The sequence below is a fragment of the Neolamprologus multifasciatus genome, chromosome 9 (assembly GCF_963576455.1).
Source record: "Neolamprologus multifasciatus chromosome 9, fNeoMul1.2, whole genome shotgun sequence".
In the NCBI taxonomy this organism is placed as follows: domain Eukaryota; kingdom Metazoa; phylum Chordata; class Actinopteri; order Cichliformes; family Cichlidae; genus Neolamprologus; species Neolamprologus multifasciatus.
In genome coordinates, this window is record NC_140447.1 from 7932802 (window position 1) to 7947089 (window position 14288).

The 14288-nt window shown below is 41.1% G+C and overlaps 1 long non-coding RNA gene across 1 annotated transcript in view; it reads left to right on the top strand.

Moving 5' to 3' along the window:
- The window catches only part of LOC146510968 (uncharacterized), a 395415-nt gene that overhangs the window by 52293 nt on the left and 328834 nt on the right, over positions 1–14288 (top strand). The window lies entirely within an intron of this gene.

Sequence of the window (14288 nt, forward strand, 5' to 3'; positions counted from 1 at the left end):
ATTTTTTTTCATGTTTTATTTTTTATTTCTTCTTTTTTTTAACGCTACAAATTGAGTCTTTTTGCCAAAGTGCCTTTGTTGTTCTGACAAATAACTCACTGACTGTGGTCGATGGGGAGCACAGATACTGACGTGCCTCTGGAACTTTTTTAGGGTCCCAGTCATGATTCAGGATTCAGGATTCAATTTGTGAATGAAAATTCCCAGCAACAGCATGTGCCTTAAGGGCTGAGTGAGCTCAGCAATCCGAGGCGCCGACGAGCTCGAGTGGCACACACTTGTACGGGTGCGCACTGGGCTTGGGAAAATGCCCGGTGTGAATCCTCTGAAGGCATTGTTCTTGTTTTGACTGGAGTCTTCATTTTGACTGTAAACTGAACTCTGTCCCAGTCCCACCCACGTCGATGGCGGGCCAACAGCAACTGCTGGCTACGCAGATAAGCAGCCAGCTCTCTCCTCCTTGTCCACATCTCGGCCTTGGATTTCATTAACCAGCGAAGGATTCCTTTCTTATCGTGGCTTTTTACTTGCTCAAATGTGCACATGACGCTCAGCTGGACCCAAATGAAGACGCGGTGACAAAGATATATGCATTTGAGGCGTGCTTTAAGGCTCAGTGGAGGAATGCCATGACCTAAAAGGGATGTTTTTGCTTTGCATTATCAGTGTTTTATGCGGACACTGTTGCCTTTTCACGTCTGCGCTCAGAACAAGATGGTCTAGTATGAGAAAAAAAAAAGCCACCGCCACGAGCACCCCCAGCCTTTTGATCCTCAGCCCTCTCAGCTGTTTAGCATTACATTCTAATTGCTGTTTACAAGGAGCCAGAGGACAGGCTTAAAAGTTTGACTTTCTTCTCCTTCGTTCCGTTTTTTTTACCCCCGACTTCAAAAATACATTTCAGTATTATCTTTTCGTCGGCCAAGCAAGTATTTGTTATTGTCCGTCTGTGTCTGTGTGTGTGTGTCTGACTGTTTTGTTCTTGTTTCTCTTAAGCATCAAGCGCTTCTTCTGTCATCCAATGGAAGGAATCTAGAATGTACTAATGTACGGTGCATATGTTAGAAACGTTTGTGGGGGCCGATGCCAACTTCACAAACAGGGGGAATGAAATTGAAGTCAATGGGAGAAGTTGAAGTTGGCTCTCTGTGCTGACTTTTTAATTTTATGTATATCTTCAAGGTACTGTTTATATGTGTCAAAATGTACACTCCTTCAGAAATTGTGCAGTTTTCCTTCTTTTTTTTGACAAACCCAGACTGTGCATCTGGTCAAGGACTTTGAGAGGGAGTGAAGCTGCACAAAGTAACTTTTTGACCTTTTTATGTGTCTTGAATGTGCAAACTGTTTAAAAAAAAAGCTGCACTTACAGTTTTCAGTGGAGGTGTTTTTACATAAAAATGAATGGAAGTAAAGAGAAATGAAGGACAACTCTATGTTAATCCTGTTAGTGTGACTATGGAAGTATTATGGAATGAATCGCACTAGCCACTCCCCAGGCACTATTTGCTTATGCAGGTGGGGGGGCTCCCACATGTGTTTTTTATACACCTGATCCAGGCAGGGTGGCTGCGGGGTACCGTCGGACCCGCTCCTTGTGTTTCTAATCGCACTTCTGAACCTCTGGGCCGCTCGTGACCCTCACACCTCACACAATACCCGCTTTCTGGGAAGAGGCAGAGCAAAAGGACAGAGGCTTCAGAGACAACAAAGATGCCTTTGTTGTTCCTACCTGCCACCCCCCCCCCCCCCCCCCAAGAAAAAAAAAAAGAAAACCCTACAAGTATAAACAAAGCCAAGAGTTTTGGTACTGTATATGTCTTTCTCCAGCACAAACCATGCTTTCACAACCATGCTGACGAATGGAAAGCAAACGTATATTAAAGCTTATAAATTATTATTTCAGACTTTGTCGAAACAAAGAAAGTGGTGACCATAGTTTGGTTCTTTTATTGTTAAGTTATATAAATTGAAATGTTATGTTTATTTGTTTGTTTGTTTTGATAGAGACTGGATTTTCAATCCAATGACCAAACACATATCTCCTCATCTTGTCCGATTTGCTCTCATGTAAAATATCTTTTATAAAAACAGTTGTTACTTGATGAAAGCAATGAATAAACCTCTAAATGAAATCGATGGGGTTTGGGGGTTTGTTTGTTTGTTTTTTTTGTTACTGGTGCACTAATGAACTTAATACCAAGCAACAACTTCCACGGGTGAAAATTAAGCCAATGTGGAAGTTCTAAAAACCTTCCTCATTTGGCCAATTGAGGCCCTCTGTTTCGCAAACAGGTATCTGTTTGTGCTGATAGGGCGATTAACTGTGATAAATAGAAGAGGAATCACAAATCTGCTGTTGTCTGCATACACAACAAAAATTGCACTAAGTGGAATTTCACATTAGCTTGCAGGTCAAGCCAGAAGCTCATAGGTTCAAAAAGAAAACAAGAGTACAACCTTTTAAGTTGAGCCTCCTATTGCAAAGAGATGCATGACTAATGTGTTGTGCAAGCTTACTCAGACTGATTGCAACCCGTTGGCAATCTGTCCACATTTTGAAATTAGTTGGCAATGATTTGCAAACCTTCAACAATCTGTCTGACAGTGATTGCAGTCAGACTGTTGTTGTTTGGAGACAGGTCACTGTAACTACTTGCAATCAGCTGCTGAAAGCAAAAACAAGTAAGAAGAAAAAAAAACAAGAAACCAACAATTTTTCCTAGTGGCTGCCATTCTTTTTTCACTCTAGTGTGACTGAGCTGTGATATTACTTACAACTACCTGCGTCTGGCCTTGTTAACCAAGCATCCTAGTGTTAACTGATAACTGAAAGCACTCCACCCTCTTTAAAACAGGCTATTACAAGCTACAGGTGGTTAAGGTGGGTACATGCATATTCAATTAAAGCTTAAATATTAAAAAATTGCTAACATGTTAAACTGTTAGCAATATCAGCAATCAACGGAAGTGATGCTTTTATCGTAGATGTAAAGAACATTGGTGAGAAATGTGCGATCAAATGTAGGGTTTCTACATGTAAAACACAAAAACATATATAGCCTGTGTGGAACTGAGGAGATTTGTAGTAAATCTATTTGGGTTTACAACAATAAGCGAAACCTCTAATAGTACGTTCAGTTACTTTATTCAGTTATAGTCCAGATTTAAACACAAACTGAAGAAATTTTACATGGTAAGAGTATTTAGAGAGAATGAAAGTGCCGCAAATTACATACAGGAGTGTTATTTTTTATCATTTCAAACGTTTTGATGAGTGAAGAACATGCAAACACAAATTCTGCAAACGGTCACTTTGGGCAACTTTAGCCTTCTTTTGTATATGTAAGGAGGCCGAAGTCTTAATTCCATCTATGGGCCACGGCTCGACACTAAATGCAATATAGGAGATGCTTGTCTATGACACAAAAGGCGTGGTGGTTTTTAAGAGCTAAACAAACTAATCATGACAAACCATTGGGAGAACTGAATGTACACAGCAGTTAGCTGCGTCAACCGCATACCACACATTAGTGGTTTGGGCCCCAGCGTTTGCTATCTCATGTGTATTTTTGCTACCTTAACGAGAATGTTTGACTTTATTTGTTCAACTTGGGATCCCATCAAAATCTGTCTCTTTGCAGTTGAAGAGAGCAGAAGGAGATAAATGGCTTTGAATATAGGTTTCATAAAGTTATGGTTTTCTATATCCTCTGTCATAATGTGGATACCTACTATAGTCTGCAACTATAATTTGAACATTTGCGGTACGGTGGATTCTGCATGATAAAGCCAACAGACAAAGCCTCACACTTCCGAGGTGTGTCCTTTTCCTTGGGGCTCAGTCCTTCCTGTATATTAATGGCTCTACCATGCCACTGCGTTTCCCAAACCTGAGCTCTGCCACGGAGCTGAGGCCAAGACCTCTCTCTTGGCAGGAGAGGTAACAAGCTAGAGGAAACAAGGCTGCAAGGGTTTTGTAAGATGGTGACAGAGCTTTTACCAAACTGGAGGGAGTGAACACCACAATCTGGCTTGTGTTGCAAGAGGCATCCTGTGGTTTCATTACGAATCAGAACCAATCAGGATGTCCCGTCGGTTTTCCTGTTACACAGCTGTCTCTGGACCTGCGAGATGGCTCTCGCTGACACTTCCTGAAGTAATCCTTTCAGCTTTTTTGACCTCTCATCCCTCACTGCACTTAGCTGGCCAAACCCCAGATTCCCTGAGCAACATTTTCCATTGAAAACCTAAGTGATATTCCACTCTGCCTATAGCTTTCCCAGTCACCTTTTTATCTGTGGCTTCTCTGCATTTGCTGGTGAAGGACTTGACAGGAGGCATGGAAGTGCACGGTTATCTCGGCGCATGAGACAGACTTCTCTGGACTTCACCTTCGCCATTTTGCTGCAAACTAAACTCTCGCTGACACCAGGTAAAACCACTCAGAGGGAAATCTAAGAAAGCAGTCGTTCTGAAAACCATTTCCCCATTCGATGAAGAAACACGACTCCAGTGGCATGCTGAAGTAATTAGTTACCTTGCTGCGAAGGATGCTTCGAGGAGCCTCCGTTCATTCAAACCAGGACTTTGTCTTTTGGATGCAAATACAAGGGAACCGCTGGGCCTAATTGTTAGATTCCTGAAAGAATTGACTGATTAAAAAATTCATCCGGCCTTGCAATCATTTCGGGTTTGGGACTGTTTTGGATCAACTGGAACTTCATGGGTGTTTGAGAAGGCGAGACATTAAGGCCACCGCTTAGATCACGGACACTGTGTGAACAGAACTAATCACATGGGAGGGAAAAAGGGTCAGCGAAGCCTTATTATTACAAATTAGACCCTATAAATTATTATGTTTTCCCAACGGGCACATCTGTACTGTAGATCAGTTTCACTTTAAGTTTGCATTAGTCTGGGAGCTTTGAGTAGACACGCAAGAATGAGCTGAACTGCACTGCACAGTGAGCGCATAGATAACAAACTAAAAGAATTACTTTCATTATTTCAGATTTTTGTTTTACCTGTAGATATTTCATCTTCACGGTGAAGACAACGTTCTTTTCACCCGAGAAAGAATCCGACTCCTGCCTTTCACGCTTCATTTGTCTTGTCTTGTGTTCTCTTTCATTATGTATCATTTCCTCAAATCACTCACATTCCGCCTTTCTCTTCTTGATTCCACTATTATATTAAAGCCACATTTCTCTGCACTTCTTCTGCGTTGCGCTTTATTGTGGTGTGGTTTCTGACTCCCTCTCCTTGTTGAGCTAACCTAAGGCAGTTGAAAAATATTTCCTGTCTTCGTTTCTCATAATAAACGTCTTCGCAAACCACCGAGAACAAGACGGAGAGAGCCGTGCTTACACGGAACCGCAAGTAAACACTGGTTGTGGCCAAACGAGGACACGCTGGGTGTTATTACAGGTGGACATCATCTCCGTTTTGTTTTGAGAGAGGGTCGGAGGGAAAATTGTGACACATGCCAGTTTGAAACAAAAAAGGTCAGTTGCACTTGTAAGAACAGCATGTGGAGGCATGCACATTGTTCTGACCTGAGAGCACTAGGAAATGGATAAGTGTAGGTGGTTGAGTTGCCAGAGTAAACTCCTCTCACAGAAAAGAGAGACGTGCTCTTCGTGAAACGGAACACGAACGGGTCTTCGGGGGCGAGGGAATGCAGGAAATCTATGCTTTGATACCTGGTGTCAAGTTTTTCAGCTTTCATTCACATGATTTCATTGACCGCAGGCGCTCCTACATGCGCCGCGCCGTGTTGTCGGCAAGAAAATGCTTACACAAAGTCCAACCACGCAAATCGTGTGTTCCTCTCCTCCGTAAACTGACATAATCCCAGTCGCAGTCTCACCGCAAAGCCCTGCAACACAACAGCTCTCATGTTCAGCGCTGTTGTCCAGAGGTTAGTCAGATCTTTTACTGTTTCCCTCTACCATCCAAACAAGCCCACCATGAACCGCCACATGAAGTAGAGCTCCCTGTTTGTTTATTGGAGGATAATGCTTGTGAATTTCCTCCCTGGATCCCTCTTTTCAGTCCATCCAAGTGTCACACACGCACACAGTGATAGTAACAACACTGGACAAGCAGTTAAGCTGCCTGGACCTCAGCTGTTTCCCAACAGCCTAAATCCTGGTAATTGGCCTTCCCCTGAGCTCCTGAGACAGGCCGACTAAACAGCTGCTACAAACAATGACACCCCTTCCAGAGGTGTTGTGTTCCCAAGCCAACATACAGCTGCCAACAAGGGATCAGGGACAGGCAGGATGACATGCAAGCCAAGGGGTGAGAACTGGTACTTTTACTTGTGTTGGTGCAAACAAAAGTCAAGAAGACATATCTATTTTCATATACACATGAAATCCCACAATGGGAGTCGGTATGTCCATATTTCAGCACTTAAAATTACCCTGAGAATGTTTTGAACTCAGTTTCTCTTTTGAGTTGGACTTGAGATTATTCACAGTCATTGTTTTGGAATTGACGAACTCCAAACTTGCTGCTGGCCTTCCAGCATCCAGCCTCATCAAAGTACAATGCATCTCGTTTCAGATCCAAAGGGGAACCGTGGAAGGATTTGAAATGCCTCAGGACTCAATGTTCGTCCCAAGTTTGTACTTGCTTTCACAATGCGTTACTAACAAACACAATTTTCTGGATCTGCTGCTCCATAGATTAGCACCATTATGATCAGCAGTCTAATTGCTAGGACACTGGTTCCCAGCCTGGGAGTCCAAATTGGCAAAGGGGAGAGATTAGATTAAAAAAAATGTTCTCTCTCCCGTCTAACCCCTCCAACCAGACCAGCATGTGCATAGAAACACCCTATAAATAGTAACGCCAAACACTACATAGACATTTGGCTTTACAAATGACACGAACTCAACTTTCTTTAGTAAAACTGCTCTGTTTAACCCATTCATCCACCACATCCCGCTGCCAATGTGGACACTTTTTCTGAAGCCTGAAACCAGATCCCACAGGAGGTGCACAAGTCAAATTTCCTCTCAGACAACTTTAATCACAGTTTGCTGAAAGGTTATTACTGCATGTTTCCCCAGTGATGCCTACCCCAGCTTTAAGTGTCATTTGTTCAGCTGTGTACTTTTTAATGCAAAGCTGCCATTATTTTGTGTGTGTGCTTTGACAACCTGACATCAATCAAGGTTTAAGGTTAGACTAGTCTAAATTCAGCTACTGTAGTTAAGGAAAACATTCATAGCACAATTATCGCTGTCTTATCAAAGGCACTGTCAATGTCATGTCACCTGAAACGGTGTCAGCTACTGTCGAAAACAACTTTTTACTAGGCCTTAATATAGCAGTCGTATTGGAACATGGAAGAGTTAGAATATTTGGTGTACAGGCAAAGGTCATGGTCATGAGGTTTCATAACTTTCATTACAAACAGGCCTTATTGTTCCGCAGGAAGAAACCTTTCATTTAAGTCTTATTTCGGTTCCTGTGAATGAATTTTGGGTGTTGCCAGTTAGCGAGGCAGCATAATTCAAAAATAACACTCATGGCGGCACGATAAGCCATGATTGCATGATTGTTGTTTTCGCATTCTGTGGTGTCACCAGCAGCCACTTTGCCCTCCGATGCTGATATGGCTGCCCATTCCATGTGGGGTAAAACCTCATTCAGGCACTGAAATGTGGGTTTTAGCCTGATGTATTGAGCAGTTGAGGAAAGTGGAGTCTTGCAAGGTTTGCAATTTGCACACAGAGTGCCTCATTGAGGTGGGTGCATCATGCGCCCACTTTCCACATGTAAAAAAAAAAGGAGTTCTTGGATTTTTAACTCAGATGGGCACACAACTTTAACTTTTCTCTCTGTCTCTTTTTGTTTTTGCTTAGATATAGTTAATAAATACATTCTGTTGTAAGGTAGTGTCGAAAAGTCTTGAGCCACCACTAATGTTTATATTTTGGTAGAAAAACAGGAAACAGGTGCTATTAAGCATACAAACATACATGAGAATACAGTATATAGAGTTTGCACAGAGGGTTTGTGCAATTCTAACAAGCCTGAAATTCTCAGTACAGCCTTTAACAATGTTGAGGCCTGGGCTCTGGTGAGGCCAATCTATGACTGATACTGTTTCATTGTGTCTTCTTCTATCCAGGTATTCTTTTACCGATATGACAGTGTCTCCAAAAGTTGATTCTGTTCATCTGGACGTAGCGTTTTCTGGGAGAAACGTTTTGTCACTCATCCAAGGGGTGGCTGTAGCTCAGGAGGTAGAGCAGGTCACCTACTGATCGGAAGGTTGGTGGTTCGATCCTTGGCTCCTCCAGTCTGCATGTCAAGTATCCTTGAGCAAGATACTAACCCCAAGTTGCTCTCCGATGCGTCCATCGGAGTATGAATGTGTGTGAATGTAGGTAGATAGCACTAAGTATAGTTAAAGTGCTTGTGAGAATGGGTGTGATTGGGTGAATGTGGCATGTTGTATAGAGCGCTTTGAGTGCTCCGAGAGAGTAGAAAAGCGCTATATAAGAATCAGTCCATTTACCATTTACCAAGTGACTTCTTCAGTCTCAGCTGACTGCAGGTTTCCCCAATCTTATAAACAGTACATTTGCATAATGACTGAAACCAGCGCACTGAAGGAACAATGGGCTGTGAGGTCAGTTCCTTAATCATAATTATGCAAATTCTCATGACCATTGATCAACAACCACTGACCAAAACCCACTGATCAAAGACCACTGATCAATGGCTATGAGTACCATTCACAGAGAGTTGGGGAATGGCTGCAATCACAGTATTGTAAGATGGCGAAAGATGTACCCTTAGGCCCCCTCCTCGATTCAGAGATGGTCTTTCTCTTTTCATGTAAATGGCCTCCTTGACTCCGCGCTCAAACCAACGTTCCTCCCTGTCCGGGAAGTGGGCTGGTTTCAGTCATTGTGCAAATGTACTGATTAAGATTGGGGAAACCTGCAGTACATTTGCATAATGACTGAAACTGAAGGAACAATGGGCTGTGAGGTCAGTTCCAGGATGTGTACATCCTCATCCTAAGGATGAAGATGTACACATCCTGGACAGGGAGGAACGCTGGTTTGAACGTGGAGTCAAGGAGGCCATTTACGTGAAAAGGGAAAGACCATCTCTGAATCGAGGAGGGGGCCTAAGGATACATCTTTCGCCATCTTACAATGCTGTGATTGCAGCCATTCCCCAACTTTCTGTGAATGGTACTCATGGCCATTGATCAGTGGTCTTTGATCAGTGGGTTTTGGTCAGTGGTTGTTGATCAATGGTCATGAGAATTTGCATAATTAAGATTAAGGAACTGACCTCACAGCCCATTGTTCCTTCAGTGCGCTGGTTTCAGTCATTATGCAAATGTACTGTTTATAAGATTGGGGAAACCTGCAGTCAGCTGAGACTGAAGAAGTCACTTGGATGAGTGACGAAATGTTTCTCCCAGAAAACGCTACGTCCAGATGAACAGAATCAACTTTTGGAGATTTATTTTCCTGGATGATTGAGAATTCATCAAGACGATATGACAGTGTCTTTGGGATGATTGTCATGCTGAAAGATTGGGCCCGTGTGTATCTGTGGTATTTTTCACAGAGTCCGCTGAAGAAATAGGAATAAATTATATGTTTAATGGCAGCTGCTAGTAACAAAGTGTCTAAAGATACACTTTAAGACACAAGTTGTCTGTTATGTGTGGACACAACACCAGCTCATCATTTAAGTTAGATGGGGATTTTTATACTTATGCATTGACGTTCATTATAAACCTGGGATAAAATGATCTCATCTTCAGGTGCTAGTGTTTTATACTGGCCAAAACATTACAGTCATTTTTGCCACTGATCCACTGGATGTACCATTAACTGATATTTTTAGGTTGTTGATGGCATTTTTTGTTTTTTTGTTTACTCTTTATCATCCTGTATGATTATTGTGAGCATAATTAGAATTCAAAAGCATTTTTTAAGGTTTTTTAACCACAAGTTGCTGTATAAAAAATAACAAAAAGACTCGTTTAGTGATAATAAATGTACAAAATACTCATAAAGGCTTACGTTGACTTATGTTGTTTCACTCCAGAGTAAAATAGAAGCCACAACCACCCGTAACATAATGACAACTGGGGGATCACAAATAAGACATAGGGGAGAGCACGGCCTGGTGTGTCTGTGTAATATTTCATCACAGAAAATCTAAATAAATTCCTTACTACAGTCAAGTGTAACCACGTCAATGCAGCAGATGTAAGAAATGGCAGCTGCTGGAGGAATGTGGTTTGGCAGCAAGTGAGGCCTGGAGAGAGACTGGAAGGTCCTCTCACGTTAACACTTTCTGTGTTTGGGAACACAAAAATACATTGTTGATAGACTGAGCAGGATTCAGTCAGGTCTGCCGGGGGGGGGGGTGTGTTGGTTGTGGGTCTCATCTCTGTGGTCACATGGAAAGAAATCCCACACAGTCCAGATCTAGTGAAACATACAAACCCAATTCCAAAAAAGTTGGGATATTGTGCCCATAAGTGTAAATAATCAAATCCAATGATTTGCAAATCTCATAATCTTATATTTTAATCACAATGGATCATAGAACATATATCAACTGTTTAATCTGAGAAGATGGACCATTTTAAGAAAAAAACAATATTGGCTCATTTTAAATTTGATCACAGCTTTTCTCTAAAAAGTTGGGACAGGGAAACATCTGCTGTTTTTTACCAACAGTCATTTCTCTCCCAAAAGAGCAGTTTTTGTTCTTTTGGGAGAGGAATGTTGTCCCACTGTTCTCTGATAGGGGATAGTTAAATTTTTCATTTCATGATATGCCAAATTTTGCACGCAGGCTAGTTCAGCATCTTCTACCACAAAACCATGCTATTGCAATAGCTGCAGTAGGTGGTTTAGCATTGTCTTGCTCAAATATGCAAAGCTTTCCCTGAAGAAAAATATATATAAGCTCAGTCTGGGGGATGCAGTGTCCAAAAATAACTTCAAATTTTAATTCGTCTGACCACAGAACATCTTTCCACTTTGGGTTTCCGGATCACATTGACATAGGGCCTCTTCTTTGCACGACTGACTTTAGATTTGCATTTGTGGATGGCACAGCCATCTGTGTTCGCAGGCAGTGATTTCTAGAGGTGTTCCTGAGCTCGTGCAGAGATTTCCATGACAGAGTTGTGCCTGTTTTTAATGTAGTGCAATGTGGAGCCTCAAAGGTTTTGGGGTGGCTGTAGCTCAGGTGGTAGAGGTCACCTACTGATCGGAAGGTTGGTGGTTCAATCCCTGGCTTCCCCTAGTCTGCATGCCAAATATCCTTGGGCAAGATACTAACCCCAAATTGCTCTCCGATGCATCCATCGGAGTATGAATGTGTGTGTGAATGTTACTTAGAAAGCACTTAGAAAAATGTGCTTGTGCAAATGGGTGTGAATGGGTTGTGTACAGCGCTTTGAGTGAAAGTAGTAAGAGTAAAAGGTCTATATAAGAACCAGTCCATTTACCAAAGATCACAGTCATCAATTATCGGTTTTCAGTCTTATCCTTTGTGCAGATTCTCAGAGTCTTTGGCTGATATTATGTACTGTAGATGACAACAGTTTCAAAGTCTTCAGAATTTCATTTTTAACAGCATTGTTCTAAAATTGTTCCACAATTTGTTGATGCAGTTTTTTACATCTGAGAAACTCTGGCTCACTAAGATGCCCAGTTAACCTAGTAGCTGCAAAATGTTCCTCCAGCTTTTTCTTTTTAGTACTTTAGTTACTTTTCCAGCCTTTTGATTGCCTCATCACAACTTTTTTGTTACTGTCATCAAATTCAAAATGAGCTAATACTTTTAAAAAAATAGTAAAAAGCTTAGTTTAAGCATCTGACATGTTTACTATGTTCTGTCGGTTTATGAGATTTGCAAACTCATTGCATTCTGTTTTTTTATTCCAGTTTTACACAGCGTCCCATTGGAATTGGGTTTGTATTTTAAAACAATGGCATTACCGAACAATCAGAGTGGTATTTAAAAGGTCTTAAAAACAGATGCTAAAACATATTTTACCATTTTATAAGAACATATTGTGATTTTTAAACATGCTGGGAGGTTGGAGGAGAGACATAGCGACAGTGTGAGAGGCAGCAGACCTGGCAAACTGCATGAGTGTGGCAGGCAGTTTCGAAGGCCAGCAAATAAATAGGCTTCACATTGCTCAAGCACATACCCGGAGCCAAAGCTGTAATGTTACCATAAATCTGGAATTGAGCGGGCACACTCGGCCAATGCAGGAGCTCATTCTTCCAGATGTTAGTTATGGATCCCTTTGTTTTCTCCCCCTACTCAGATAAATGTGTACACATGTTAGGCATGAAATTGCACAGAGAAGCTGTCTGGATTCAGAATTTCATCAGTTTGATGAAGTCAGGCTACAAACAACCTTTCTGCTTAAGCAGACTGCTGACATTTATCAGATGTCTAGTCTAGTCCAAAAAATGTGAGTATGTGACTTCTGGCTATAGATAAGCCAATTAGCATTGTTTTTCTATGTTTATGCAGGGATAACATATGTTCCTTGGCTGTTGTTTGATACGCCATGGACTTACTTTTCATTACTTTTTTGATAACTTCTTATTATTAATAATGTTTAAGCTAATCTAGTACATTTAAAAAGCAGAGCTAAGACTTCCAGTTCAGTGTTGATATTTCTTAAAAGAATCTTATATTTGTGTTTAAAACTTAATGATTCTTTTAATCTTCTGGTGATGTGTGACTTGCTATCTTTAATTGGAGACTGTAGAGACGGTTACTGGTGTTTAGCAACTAAAACATTAACCGTAACACCGTAATTTATAAACCCTGTTTATGTGTTTAAACATACTTAACACTGCTTGTAAATTCGTGCTATTCTTATTTTTTAGGAATCATCCAAAAGACTATTATTTATATCACAAACCATATGTGGAGATCACAATTAGCTATTTAATAACAAAGTGGGTTCATTCATGACTCAAGTCTTACATTTATAGTTGCTGTTGTGATATTTTTAATCATAAAAGATGTTTTCAACTTTCCACCTTGTTTGATTTTCTTACATGAACTGAAAGTTGTGCAGGGTAAAGGAATAGATGTATTTTAATATTATAGGATTTGAATTGAATTGATTGTATTGCAATTTGTTTTGTCTATTTACAGTAAAAGAAAACAAATGTCATAAATGACCCCAATGAATGAGGGCCACGTACAATCACCTGAGGGTTAAAAGCCTGATTTTTTTTTTCTTTTCTCACAAATGCTGTTGTCTGGTTAAACAAAAAAAAGAAGACCTACATGGACTAATCACTATTTAGACTGCATAAACCCAATGTACCCAGTATTCCAGGACAGAAGTCTGAATTCATGGGGGGAAAGCAATCAAAGTTATTCTAAAATCTTGGACCAACCTGACTCATTGGAAATCCAGCCTAGGCAGACGTTTCAAAACCAAGACCAGTTCCTTAAGTGGACATCTGCATGGTTTCTATCTTCAGCTGTGGTTCATCTGCCTCTAAGGAGACCTCAGTTACTGTGTACAGTAGCGTTTTATAGCCTGCTGCGTGACTTTAGCACCATTTGGCAAGGACCGTACAAGACCTCCTGAGGCCTTTGGAAAATATGATCCTTTCACTGCTACAGAGGACACTCTAACAATTCTTCTTTCTGAGTTCAATCAACATGCTTATAATGCTTATTATAATTTTTGGGTGCAGATGGCCACGGGACCACTGCTACGGGACATATATGGTCACAGACAGTATCGCTTTTATTCGGAGCAGTCTGGCTGTGATTTTTATGGGCTTCTTGTTAGTGATTGTGAAAAGACAGATAGGAGATACTTCCCTGAATCGGCATTACAAAGAAGGGACATTCAGAAATGAGGTTGTATTTACACTGCAGCAGAATGTGCACAAAGTCTTACCTCACAGCTTTTTTTTTCACCCAGTGCATTCGTGGTACGGGCCACATCCTGAGATACTCAACCAGCATTAGCTTAAACGCTTCTTGTCAGCGTTGCCATGACAGAAGGTAAATATGATAACTGTCAGGCTCCTTGCAGCTGAAATAGCTTGGCTGAGCAATGTTAGAATGAAGACCAGTAAAATATTGAAATGAAGCCTAATGGCCTGTTTGGTTTGTATTTAGGGAAAGAAATCTGTCAGTTAATAGGCTACTGAAGCAAAAATGTGTCTGAATGGCACATTGTCTGATTTGAAGGGGGTATATGAATACTTTGGTAAATGTGTTCA